Genomic DNA, 13,575 nt, shown 5'->3' on the forward strand with positions numbered 1-13,575 from the left:
TCAAGAAGAGGTGGCAAAAATACACAGAACTGTACAAAAAAGGTCTTAATGACTCAATTAACCACAATAGTGTGATCACTCACCCAGAGCCAGACATCCTGCAGTGTGAAGTCAAGTGGACCTCAGGAAGCATTACTATGAACAAAGATAATAGAGGTAATGGAACTCCAGCTGTTATTTTAAATCCTAAAAAGATGATTAAAGTGCTGCACTCAATGTGCCAGCAAATTTAGAAAACTCAACAGTGGCCACAGGACTGGAAAAGGTCAGTTTTCATTCCAATCCCAAAGAAGGGCAATGCCAAAGAATGTTCAAACTACTGCACAATTGTGCTCATTTCACATGCTAGCAAGTTGATGCTCAAAACCCTTCAAGCCAGGCTTCAGCAGTACATGAACTGAGAAATTCAGTACAAGCTGGATTAGAAAAGGCAGAGGAACCAGAGATCAAATTGCCATCATCCATTGGATCATAGAAAAAGCAAGGGAATTCCAGAAAACATCTGTTTTTGCTTTATTAACTACTCTAAAGCCTTTGACAGTGTGGATCACAATAAACTGTGGAAAATTCTTCAAGAGATCAATTAAATATCTCTGGTTTAATTGTGACTGGTTAAACATTGGGGGAAAAGTACATCAAGGCTGTATATTGTCACCCGACTAATTTAACTTATATGCAGAGTACATCATGCGAAATGCCAGGCTGGATGAAGCTCAAGCTGGAATCAAGATTGCCAGGAGAAATATCAATAACCTCAGATACGCAGATGACACCACCCTAATGTAGAAAGTGAAGACAAACTAAAGAGCCTCTTGATGAAGGTGAAAGAGGAGAGTGAAAAAGCTTACTTAAAACTCAACAATCAAAAAACTAAGGTCATGGCATCTGGTCCCATCACTTCACGGCAAATAGATGGAAAAACAATGGAAACAGTGACAGACTTTATTTTCTTGGACTCCAAAATCACTGCAGATGGTGACTGCAGCCATGAAATTAAAAGACACTTGCTCCTTGAAAGAAAAATTATGACAAACCTAGACAGCATATTAAAAGGCAGAGACATCACTTAGCTGACAAAGGTCCTTATGGTCAAAGCTACGGTTTTCCCAGCAGTCATGTACCAGTGTGAGAGCTGAACCATAAAGAAGGCTGAGCACCAAAGAATTGATGCTTCAAACTGTGGTGAAGACCCTTGAGAGTCCTTTGGATGACAAGGAGATTAAACCAGTCAATCCTAAAGGAAATCAACCCTGTATAACCATTGGAAGGACTGATGCTGAAGCCGAAAATTCAATACTTTAGCCACCTGATGGGAAGAGCTGACTCATTGGAAAAGACCCTGATACTGGGAAAGATTGAAGGCAGAAGGAGAAAGGGATGACACAGGATGAAATGATTGGATGTCATCACTGACTCAATGGACATGAATTTGAGCAAGCTCCAGGAGATGGTAAAGGACAGGGAAGCCTGGCGTGCTGCAGTCCAAAGGCCGCAAAGTGCTGGACTGAGCAACAGAACAACAAGTGGAGGAGGGAATGGAGTCCCCTTTAAGAGTGGATAAGAGATTCAAGGATGACAAGAAGAGGATCCAACCACCAATTTACAGGAAATACATACAGAAGACAAAGGAACATCTTAAACTACAGAAATAAAAATTGCAGGAAACTATAGGAGAGTTTTTTCAACGACATGAATTATAAGAAAACTGAAAAGGAGGAAGGAAAGCTATAGATTAAATGAGACTTAAAAAGTACATCAATCTACTGTAATGTGTAAACCTTATTTGGATACTGATTCAAGCAAACAAACTGTAAGAAAAAATCATAACACTTTAGAGACAACTAGAAATGTGAACTCAGACAAGATGGTTTCAAATTTTGGTTTGCAAAATATTACCAATTTTGTAATTTAAATATTTTTATATTTAAATAATTATAAAAATATTAATAATTTTGGTTCACCTAAATTATTAAATATAGATAATGATATTATAATTATGCTCTCTGAATGACTCATCTTTTAGAGAAACATTCTGGTATATTTACAGATGAAATAATATAATCTTTAGTATTTGCCTCAAATTAATACAGTAGAGGGTAGGAGAGTAGAAATACAGATGAAATAATATTGATCATGAATAGGTAACTGAAGAGGCTGATTAACATATCTGTCTACATTTTCTATTACAAAAGAATTACAAAATTTTTTAAGACATAACATTGAGATACAAGTTCTAAATCTGGCTCTGACATCATTCTGCTCTACACCTACAGACCAATCTCTTCTCTCTGGGCTTTAATTTTCTCTGCAAAATATGAAATGTAAAGCTCATTCCAATATACTTTCCATATATCCACTTATGAGCTATGTGACCTGAGAAAGTTCTTTAATCTTTTTACACCTCAATTTCCTTATCTGTAAAAAGTGATGAAAATAAGTAGCTGGTGTTTGGGACTACTGTGTTAGTTAAATTACTCTGTTAAAGCCCTCATCATGGTGCTTGGCACAAAGTAAGCACTGAATAAATATCATCTATCATTATTATTACCATCTATTGTTGCATCTAAGAAATACCAATAGACCAGTTCTATTTTTTTAATGAAAGGACTTTATAGTTTACTATTCCCTTATCCTTTCCTTCTCTCTATCTCCTTTCTTTGGGACAAAGGCAGGAAAATCTGAAACTTCCCCTCAAAAATCTTTGCAACAATGTGTCCACTACCACAAGCCAGGAAAGAAAGAGTTTGGCTCTCCTTCTCAGAGTCACTGCTCTGGGTCTGGAAAAACAGAAGCATCACTTTCATCATTTTCAGAATATAGTATGCAGCTGTTCTTCTGGTATGCCACTCATCCTGAGGTTGCTCCCAAGGGCTAAAAACAGAGTTCAGGCGATTAGCCCAGTGCAGTCAACATCATTCTTTTTCAAGGTGGCCCCATTTCAAATATAATGAGCACTTTGAATGTACCCCTTTTCTAACCAACAGTTGGTCTTCCCCACCAGACTGAGCTCCTCAAGGGCAGGGCTGTGTCTAGTTTATAGCTTATGCTCCTAGCATAACACCTGGGACAGAGGAAGTACTCAACAAACATTTGCTGGATGAAGGGATTAACTGTTTGTTCTTTAGTTTTATTTAGTGTGGGGCAGGAATGGGAAAGAAAAATTGATAAGCACACAAAGAAATAATTGTTGGAAAAATCCACTTTTGTCAGGGTGTACAAACTCGTTCACAACTTGGAATTCTTTTCTTCTCCCTATTTCCCACTACTTCCCACTATCCATCTTTTTAAACTTTTCTCCACTCCCATAAACTACAAATACACCCTGAATATTCTTCCTCCAGAGCAATTTTCATGCTGTTCCCTCCATCTGTTAGCATCTCTCTCTTTCCATCTCTTTCTCTCATTCTAATCTTAATATAATAGATACATCCTTCAAGACTTGGCTCCATATCTCCCCTTCCAAGAGGCTTTTCTAAATCACTATAGCTTAAAGGGATATCTTCTTGACTTCCTTTAACACTTCAGATTTAGCTTCAGGCACTCGTGATATTATATCATATGCTATAGTTAGCTGGATAGGTTTCATAACATTTACAAGATTGAGGGAAAGTCATCTTGGAATTTCTTCAGCATCTAACATAGTGCTTTGTACACAGCAGGTATCTGATGAGCGTTTAGTGCATTTACTGGTTAAACTTTGCAGAATAAGTAATATGATCATTTGACCCAATTTAAAGTATAAAACAAGTGAAACCTTTAGGTAAGCCTTTTGTCTATAAGATCTTTTTCCTAAAAAGTTAACACATTGTTTTGGAAGTTTGGGTACTCTATTAGTATCTGTTTTATTAGGCAATATCCTCTGTTTTTAGAAACCAAAGGAAAAGTGTCATGTAGCATATATTTTTATATATTATTAATCAAGTGATTTTTTAAAAATTCACATTATTAAAAAATAATAATTTCACATTTTCTTCAGATCCCAGGATAAGGTAGTATCAAAAACTCAAGATTGAGAATCATTAAACAACTGTACAAACCTGGCTAGGCCCTTGGTTTTCCCAACTATCATCCCCAATCTTCTGCTGTTTTTTCAGTCACTAAGTCATGTCCAACTCTGTGACCTCACGGACTACAGCACTCCAGGCTCCTCTGTCCTCCACTATCTCCCGGAGTTTGCTCAAATTCACTCCACTGAGTTGGTGATGCTATCTAACCATCTTATCTTCTGTCGCCTCCTTCTCCTTTTGCCTTCAATCTTTCCCAGCATCAAGTCTTTTCCAGTGAGCTGGCTCTCTGCATCAGGTGGCCAAAGTATTGGAGCTTCAGCATCAGTCCTTTCAATGAATGTCCAGGATTAATTCCTTCAGAATTGACTGGTTTGATCTCCTTGCATTCCAAGGACCAAACTACGTCTCAGCAAAGTTATAAGACACAAAGGAGAGGAAAACACTGAGAAGCTATATAAAACACTGAATATCTGTGGCCTATTATGCTTCTCAGCAGTGACCACAGGACTGTAAAAGGTCAGTTTTCATTCCAACCCCAAAGAAAGGCAATGCCAAAGATTGTTCAAACTACTGCACAATTGCACTCATCTCACACACTAGCAAAGTAATACTCAAAATTCTCCAAGCTAGGCTTCAACATTATGTGAACCAAGAACTTCCAGATGTTCAAGTTGGATTTAGAAAAGGCAGAGGAAATAGAGATCAAATGGCCAACATCCATTGGATCCAAATTGGGAAAGGAGTATGCCAAGGCTGTATATTGCCACCCTGCTTATTTGACTTATATGCAGAATACATCATATGAAATGCTGGGCTGGGTGAAGCTCAAGCTGGAATCAAGATTGCCAAGAGATATATTGATAACCTCAGATATGCAGATGACCCCACCCTAATGTAGAAAGTGAAGAGGAACTAAAGAGCCTCTTGATGAAAGTGAAAGAGGATAGTGAAAAAGTTGGCTTAAAACTCAACATTCAAAAAACTAAGACCATGGCATCCAGTCCCATCACTTCATGGCAAATAGATGAGGCAACAATGGAAACAGTGAGAGACTTTATTTTATTGGGCTCCAAAATCATTGCAGATGGTGACTGCAGCCATGAAATTAAGACACTTGCTCCTTGGAAGAAAACCCATGAAAAACCTAGACAGCATATTAAAAAGCAGAGACATTACTTTGCTGACAAAGGTCAATCTAGTCAAAGCTATGGTTTTTCCAGTAGTCATGTACTGATGTGAGAGTTGGACTATAAAGAAAACTGAGCACCGAAGAATTGATGTTTTTGAACTGTGGTGTTGGAGAAGACTCTTGAGAGTCCCTGGAATAGCAAGGAGATCAAACCAGTCAATCCCAAAGGAAACCAGCCATGAATATTCATTGGAAAGACTGATGCTAAAGCTGAAGCTCCAATACTTTGGCCACCTGATGTGAAGAATGGACTCATTGGAAAAAACCCTGATGTTGGGAAAGATTGAAGAAGGGAGGAGACGACAGAGGATAAGATGGTTGGATGGCATCACCAACTCTATGGACATGAGTTTGAGCAAGCTCCGGGAGTTGGTGAAGGACAGGGAAGACTGGCGTGCTGCAGTCCAAGGGGTAGAAAAGAGTCGGACATGACTGAATGACTGAACTGAACTGAACTGATTATGTTTCTCAAAGGTAAGGGTTAAGATAGAAACAAATCCTATCTTAAAGGGTAAGCTGAGGCTTCCTTGTAACTTGGATAGTTGCCTTATTTTCTCTTCTAGATGATACACTCTGCCACTGCCATCATATATCTATCACCTTGTTGCCCTTTCCCTTTTTTTACTCCTTGTTGATTAAAGATTAAGATATATACACCAATTACATTCCCCACTACCCCTATCCTCATCGAACGAGTTCACTGTTGCCTTATCAGTGCCATTTCTTAAAGTTATCATAATTAATTGCAGGAGCACACTTAGATTATCTAGTTCCATTTTTCACATGAGGAATCCAAAATCTAGAAAGAGTATATAATTTATTCAAGTGAGTGTCAAAATCCATACTAGAATCTCATTTTCTTAATTCCCAGTTCTCAACATTACACCCAACAAATGTCTGAGCACACAGATGGCTATTAATAATATCTTCTTGAACTGAAATGAATTATTGATTCTTCTCTGACAAAAATACCTGGCCACCCTATAGAAATTGGAAGGAAGAAGTAAAAGTGGGGCTCTGATTACCATGGCTTAAAAGGCAACTTGCTACAGATTTTGGAGTGGGCTGCCTGAGTTCTGATTCAGGCTCCACCACTGCCCATCTGTATGATCTTGGGGAAACTGCTTTACATTTCTTAGTCTCAGCTTCCTCATTAGTAAAATGAAGGTAATCAGAGAAACTACCTCAAAGGGCTGGTTATTAATTCAATGACATCTGTTGAAAACCTGCTCTGTAACAGGTACTCTGTTAGATGCTCTTAGAAGCATGGACAAGAAAAATGAGAATCAACCCTTAGAAGCTAATAGTCCACCAGGATTAAGTGATATAATCTACATAAAATACCTAGTAGAGAGTCTAGTACCCAATAAATAGTCAACAAATGCTAGTCACTGTTACGGTTATTATTTAAAATATACTACTTACCCACATTTTAAAAGCAAATTAGCAAATAAATCTTACAAAGAGACGGCTCCAAGCAACACTTTAATGCATGAAACAGCTCACACGGTGATGTTTCACAAGGACATATATTATCACCATGGCAACATTCTCTGAGTTCCTGAAGAGCTCTTGCTTGGTACTGTAAGGTTCAGGTATGGTCTCTGAAAACACCCTATAAAGAGCATCATGTGGGGAGCGGAAAAAATCCTCTCTAATTTTGTACAAAAATGATAACTTTCTCTATAGAATCATTTAATAAACTTACTGTATAAAATCTTAAAAAAACATAAATTAAGAGATAATTACCTACATTGCAGTGGGAGTTATCAAAGATTTCTTTTTAATAGCCAGCTTACCTAGCATATTCAAAACATGATATTGTTGTTCAAGATTAACAAGAACATGAAAAGATATGCAATATCTTTGGTCATTAGGGAAATCAAACTCAAAACCACTATGAGATACCACTTCATACCCAGTAGGGTGGCAATGATTTTAAAAATGGAAAATAACAAGGGTCTTTGGGGGTGTGGGGAAATTGGAACTCTCATACAATGCTGGTAGGAATGTAAATAGTTCAGTCTCCATGGAAAACAATTTGGAGGTTCCTCAAAAAGCTAAACACAGAATTACCATATGATGTTACACTGTTGCTCCATGATACATACCCAAAAGAATTAAAAACAGATGCTTAAAAAAAAAACAAAAACAAAACAGATGCTTAAACAAGTAGATGGTCATGCATGTTCACAGTACCTCTATTCACAACAGACAAAAGCATAGAAATAGCCTAGATGTTTATCAATAAACATATGGACAAACATATTGTGGTATATTCATACAACAGAATATTATTCAGTCATAAAAAGGAATGGATTATAGATATACGCCACAACATGGATTGTTGCGGGTGCTCAGTCGCTAAGTCATGTCTGATTCTGCGACCCCATGGCCTGCAGCACACCTTCTTTTTTTTTTTTTTTTTTACACCTTCTTTACTATCTCCTAGAATTTGCTCTAACTCAGGTCTACTGAGTCAGTGATGCTATCCAACCATCTCATCCTCTGTCGCCCCCTTCTCCTCCTGCCCTCTATCTTTCCCAGCATAGGGTCTTTTCCAATGAGCTGGCTGTTGACATCAGGTGGCCAAAGTACTGGAGCTTCAGCATCAGTCCCTCCAATGAATATTCAGGATTGATTTTCTTTAGAATCAACTGGTTTGATCTCCTTGCTATTCAACAGACTCTTAAGAATCTTCTCCAGCACTACAATTTGAAATCATCAATTCTTCAGCACTCAGCCAACTCTCACATCCATACTTGACTATTGGAAAAACCATAACTTTTATTATACGGACAGTGTAGAATATTATGCTAAGTGAAAGAAGTCAGATACAAAAGGTCACATAATGTATGATTATGCTCATATTAAATATACACAATGGATAAATCCATAGACACAGAATGCAGATATGTAGTTTCCAGGGGTAAAGGGGAGGGAAAACTGGGAGGAAACAGTTTAACAGATAAGGTGTTCTATCAATACTTGGAGTGATGGAAATGTTGTGAAACTAGATAGAGGTGTGGTTGTACAACACTGTGAATGCACTAAATGTCACTGAATTGTTCATTTTTAAATGGTTAGTGTTACAACAAACATTCTAAAAAAGAAAATAAAGTTATTTTATGTTACATGAAATTCATTTCAGTAAGGTTTTTTAAAGATGTTATCCAAGTGGCCTTTAAACATAAAAATGTGACCCAAAAAAGTTTATAGGTGATAGCTTGGCCATCTCAGAAATCCATGTAAACAGGGCCTACATCTATTCACAGGAAAGGAAGGAACAGAGAGTCCTTACTAAAATCTTAGTTCCTTCCTATTAAAGGATAATTATTTAAGGTAAAATTATGACTTTCAGATAAATATTAAATTAATATATGTCACAGATTTTATTTAACTAATTAATTAAAGAGTCAGAAAATGTAAAAAACTGGTTCTAGAGATAGCCAGAAATGCTGAAATTAATTTGTTAATTAGCAAAACTAGCCTCTTGGAGGGAGAGGTCAACTGCACCTCCACAAAGCAAAACTGGTTTACTTTTTTATAAACAAGAATAATTTGCATTACCCTCAGTTTTCTACAACTTCATAGAGTTTAAAACAGTTCAATGACATTGAAAAGTACCAATCACTACAGGATCAAATAATCTGGAAGAAGGTACAGTCAATACAAAGCTTTCTAAAGGATTCTCAGTAATTTTTTTTTACAAATTTCACAGTTTTTCCTGACATTCTTCTGGCATTCAAGGTAATTCACTATTTTGGCAAATGGCTTCTCTTCTTTGGACTTGAGGTCCTGTCTGTTTTTTTGTTTTTTTTTTACCTTTGTTGGCAAACTAATGTCTCTGCTTTTAATTTTTTTAATTTTTTTTTATTATTATTATTTTTTCCAGTGGGTTTTGTCATACATTGATATGAATCAGCCATGTCTGTTTTTTAAAAGTTTTTTAAAGAGGAGTTGGCTTGGATGACCTGAAGCTTGCCTTGATCTTTGACAGCCTGGTAAGAACCAGTCTCCAGGAGCCAGATGCTGAGTCACATATTCCTACAGCTAACAGAGCCCTTTAAGCCATCAGCACTCGTGATTACATCACATAAATTACTTCCCTTCTGATGGGACATGCCATCCCTTGATGAGGGAGACCATATTTCTAATGAATCATTCCAAAACAATTTGCCTTTTTGCACTACTACTGGAAATAAGATTATACTGAATTCCTCCAGCTTCTGTCAACCAAAAGCATCATTTAATTTTTAAACAACTTAATAAAACTAGACAGAAAAGTAGTCTAGAGCTATGAAAAAAAAAGAAAATAGTTGACCTACATGAGATGCTCAAAAAATACTGGCTGAATTGAATGGCTTTGGAAATTTTACACCCTGCATGTGGAGTTGTGATCAACTGCACTTACTAGTCTACTGTACTGTACTATAGTACTGTTGCATTATTTACTTTTGGATTATTTACTAGGGACACTAAGGACTGAACTTGGGATTCACTTAGTTTACTGTAAATGTAGCATGACATCTATGTTTCTTCCTTTTGTTAGCTCCTTTCCATAGCATTCTTTAGCTGCTCAGTACTGGGCACACAGCAGCTCCTCAAGAAAGCTTGCTGTTTAATCATAATTGATGACAGAGTGAAAGTCTATACTTATCACAGAGATCTTCAGCTTATTCATGATAACAAGAAGTTTCTCCATATATTGGATCTAAACTCTTCATATTGTATTTTAGATGTATTGATCAATCTAGCACAATCAAAAGTGTATCTACAAATGTCATGTAAAACAGAAATCTTAAGCTTCAAAGAAAAAATGTGCTGTTCCACATACCACCTCAAAAAGATCTACAACCCCTGCATAGATCCTCCACCAAAGTCAATACTGAGATTAATATTACATTCCTGAAATCAGTAAAATTGTAATCCCGACCCAAGCAACTGTGAGCTATCTCCTATCTTCTGGGTTGAAAGGAAAGGCAGCTTGTATTTCCTTGAAATGCCAATACCAAAATTCTTTACATTCCAGCTAAAAATGCTTCGCTCACCATTAGACTTTGGCTTCTGCCCTGTCTTTTATACCCTGGTTTCCATTTAGATTTGATGTATAACTATCAGTGGTTAACTCAGGGTCACATATTCTTCAGTCTTTGTCGCAAGGGGGGTACTCCCCAAGTGTGATTAATAGAAAGCTGGGGCTGCACCAAATACAGTGGAATAGGGAGACCCTTCCACAGTCCTTCCAGCTGATACCCTAGCCTCTCTTCTGACAGCTGTCATTCCAGTTTATGCCCCTCCTTGCCAGAGAGCAGGGATCTACCTCAAACAAACCCAGCCGCGAGGGGCTCTTCCTGTGAGGACAACAGGAGAAGAAAAGCAGACAGACAACGTGGAGGCTGTGAGTACCTTTGAAACCAAGGCTGCTGGTTGGCTGGGTTTTCTCATATCATAGTGATCCTACAGATGAGGAAAATCAAATATTTCTAATTCCTTGGGCTCAGGACATGGGGAATATAATCCCCATGCTTTTAATTTATAGGAAGTCAGTACAGTGACTTCCCACCTCAACTCACAGGACCAAATACATTCACTCACTCACTCACTCACTCATACACTTGTCAAAGAACACTTGCCTAAAATCTATTATTAAAGCACTAAGAAAAACACTATAGAGGGTTCAAAGATATACTGGAACTCAACATTTCCTGGCTCCAAACATCTGGAGCTGCTAAAGTCCCTGCACTTTCCAGCAGTCCTCTTGGTCAGACGTACCTTTTCAGTGCCAGGTCAAGAGCATGGCATACCAGAGAAAGAACAGCCCTTTTATTGCATCAGTGTTACCTGGCCCTTCACTCTACTCTGAAGAAGCCAGGCAGAATTTCAAGAAAGGTCTGCAAAAATGCTGCTGGTGACTCTAAGACTGGAAATGACAACTAGCAGGGGGAAAGATGAAGAGAGGTTGTACTGACATAGCCAGAGGAAAGGAAGAAAGTTTTGTGGAGGAAAGAAAAAAAAGTAATGAAAGGACAACAGTGAATAGCTGGTCTCTACCTGGGATGGCACTTTTTAAAGCTCAGTTCAAAATGTCTAGCATAAACACCTGCCTGCAAAGGATCCTTGGAGGCAGCTTAACTAAAATGTCTATAATATATATTATGCTAAATGCAGGGAAATGGGTAGATAGACATCAGCATTACTGAATATCTATTTCATCTCTCCTTCCAGCCCACAGATTTAGTCAAAAACCTAAGGAATTTTTTTTTTGTGTACTTGGGTGTGTGGCTGATTTTTTTCTCTCACTTTTCTGCCATATTTTTCAAGTTTTTTTTTTATAGAAACATTTAAATATATTATTTTATAAAAACAGAACAAATCTCCGGGCTTGGAGAAAGGGACCTGGGTCAGACTGCACATTGCTGAGTAGACCAAGAATTCCAGAACTCCCAGGAATCTTAATACCAATCACTGCCAATTTCCCAATCTGTTGGCTTTTCTAAGTCTAGCAGTTAATAAGGGGATAATAACATCTGCCTTCCTTAGAGACTTGTCCTGAAGATCACAAGACGAATGTGTGAAAGTGTTTCTTGAGTATCAAGTACTTAATGAGTGTGAGACAGTATTATTCCAGCATTACTCCAAAAAGACAACTTTCTATAAAATGAAGAGAGAATAGGGATAAATATAAAGAAGGTAGTGATTTACATGAACTTCCCCTCCATTTGAGTTCAAACAAATCCACAGAGTAATTCTGACCAGCAAAAGCTCTCTCCTCAAGACATCTGAAGCAACAACAGAAAGAGAAATTCAGCATCAAGAATCTATTCCATGTCAGGTAACTTGGTGATTGTGAAACCTTCAAGTCCTAGGACTGAACATCTGAGAGGTCTTCCCACTTTTCAACCCTGGTGGACTCTGACCCCTAAGGGGAAACACTGAAACTCAACTGACATGGAAGAGACCTAGCAAAGTTATATTTGAAACTGCAAGAGATTGACTGATTTCCCCCGAGACTGGCCCTGAGTTTGTTTTGAGTTCTCACCCTGAGGTATTTAGCTCTCTCCCACAGGAGTTAGAGAAACTAATTAATTAAGTCTGACAAGAAGCAGCAATGAGTACAGGGCTACAGACTTTTACTGACACTAGTCCATGGCCAAATATGTTTCTCATTCTGGCTCCTATTTCCAGTGCACATTAGAATAGATGATGTCAACACCAGCCGAGAAGACAAGTTATCTCAATACTCAAACCCTGGCAGGAGAATCTGTGCCCTGACTTATTTTTAGTGCTTTTCTACCTTAGTAATCCAGTCAGCTAAAGAAAAGCTAGCAACGGGACTGTTCTCTGAGCTCACCACCCTTATTTATCCTTTAGCAATTAGCAAGACATTTAATCACCTGGGGAGAATCTATTAGGAGTTTGGGGTCCCATCACTCACAGATTTTTAGAGGCCACAGAGGATTATTATCCTAACCCAAGTGGAAATGTGGGCCTCACTATCTCACTGGTAGCAATCTTTTACTCAAAGGAGAAAGACACGAAAGAAAGGTAGCTAACAAAAACAGATATGGATAGCCTATCATTTTTATCAACAGGGTGGAGGATGGCGTGAAAAGAAAGAATTGTGTTTTACCTTTTATGAAATGTTAGAACTTAAACTAGGGCACACATTCTCCCTATCTTAAATTTCAAATTGGACTGTTACTAGGAGTTTACAATGAATAGTTAGTGCCTGTTTACCAAGATGCAGAAAGTGAAGCATCAAAGATTAATCAGTACTTTCTATATTTTTGCATTTGGATTTAACCCCAAATATTTAACTTTATTTCAATCTCATACAGCTTGTGAGGACAGATTTATCCAACACCAGCTGTCCTCATATTTAAAAGCTGCTCCACAAAGATAAATTTAGAATCAAGGAAGGATCATATTCCTCAGCAAGAATTCTGCTCTATGCCCTACTGATGCCCTGAGCCACAAATGACAAACCAAATACCAGCATTATTGTTGTTTTTCTTGGACATTTCTTTAGAAGCCACAGTGTGGCAGAAATAGCATACACCACACAAGGCATGAGCCCTAAACTCAGAATTGTACCCACGGGTATAAATTTATTCCCAAGGTTATTTCTCACCAAAGTGGGAGGAAGGTATGTATTGTTTTGACAGAGCAGGGAATGAAGTCACCTATCACACATACCCACCCCCTTGCTTTTTCTTTTCTTTTCTTTTTTTTTTAGCTTTCCACTCCAGGAATTTTCCAAACTTGCACAAGGCTCAAATTAGATTGAAGTCTGGGTAAGATACAACTGTTCATTAAATCAAACAGAAAGACCAAATGCCATCATCTTGACATTAGATATTTAGTATGACAACATAT

The 13,575-nt window shown here is 37.8% G+C and overlaps 1 protein-coding gene across 3 annotated transcripts in view; it reads left to right on the forward strand.

Moving 5' to 3' along the window:
- Positions 1–10,377: 10,377 nt before the first annotated feature.
- LOC122700172 (palladin-like) overlaps positions 10,378–13,575 on the forward strand; it is a 41,364-nt gene continuing 38,166 nt past the window's right edge. For 2 of the 3 annotated variants that reach the window (XM_043912855.1, XM_043912857.1), the window contains exon 1: positions 10,378–10,597. The gene's annotated coding sequence lies outside the window, so the exon portion shown is untranslated. Of the gene's footprint in view, positions 10,598–13,435; positions 13,494–13,575 lie in introns of all 3 variants that reach the window. The other variant, XM_043912854.1, reaches the window with a different exon arrangement.

This window comes from Cervus elaphus, chromosome 9 (genome assembly GCF_910594005.1).
Source record: "Cervus elaphus chromosome 9, mCerEla1.1, whole genome shotgun sequence".
NCBI lineage: Eukaryota > Metazoa > Chordata > Mammalia > Artiodactyla > Cervidae > Cervus > Cervus elaphus.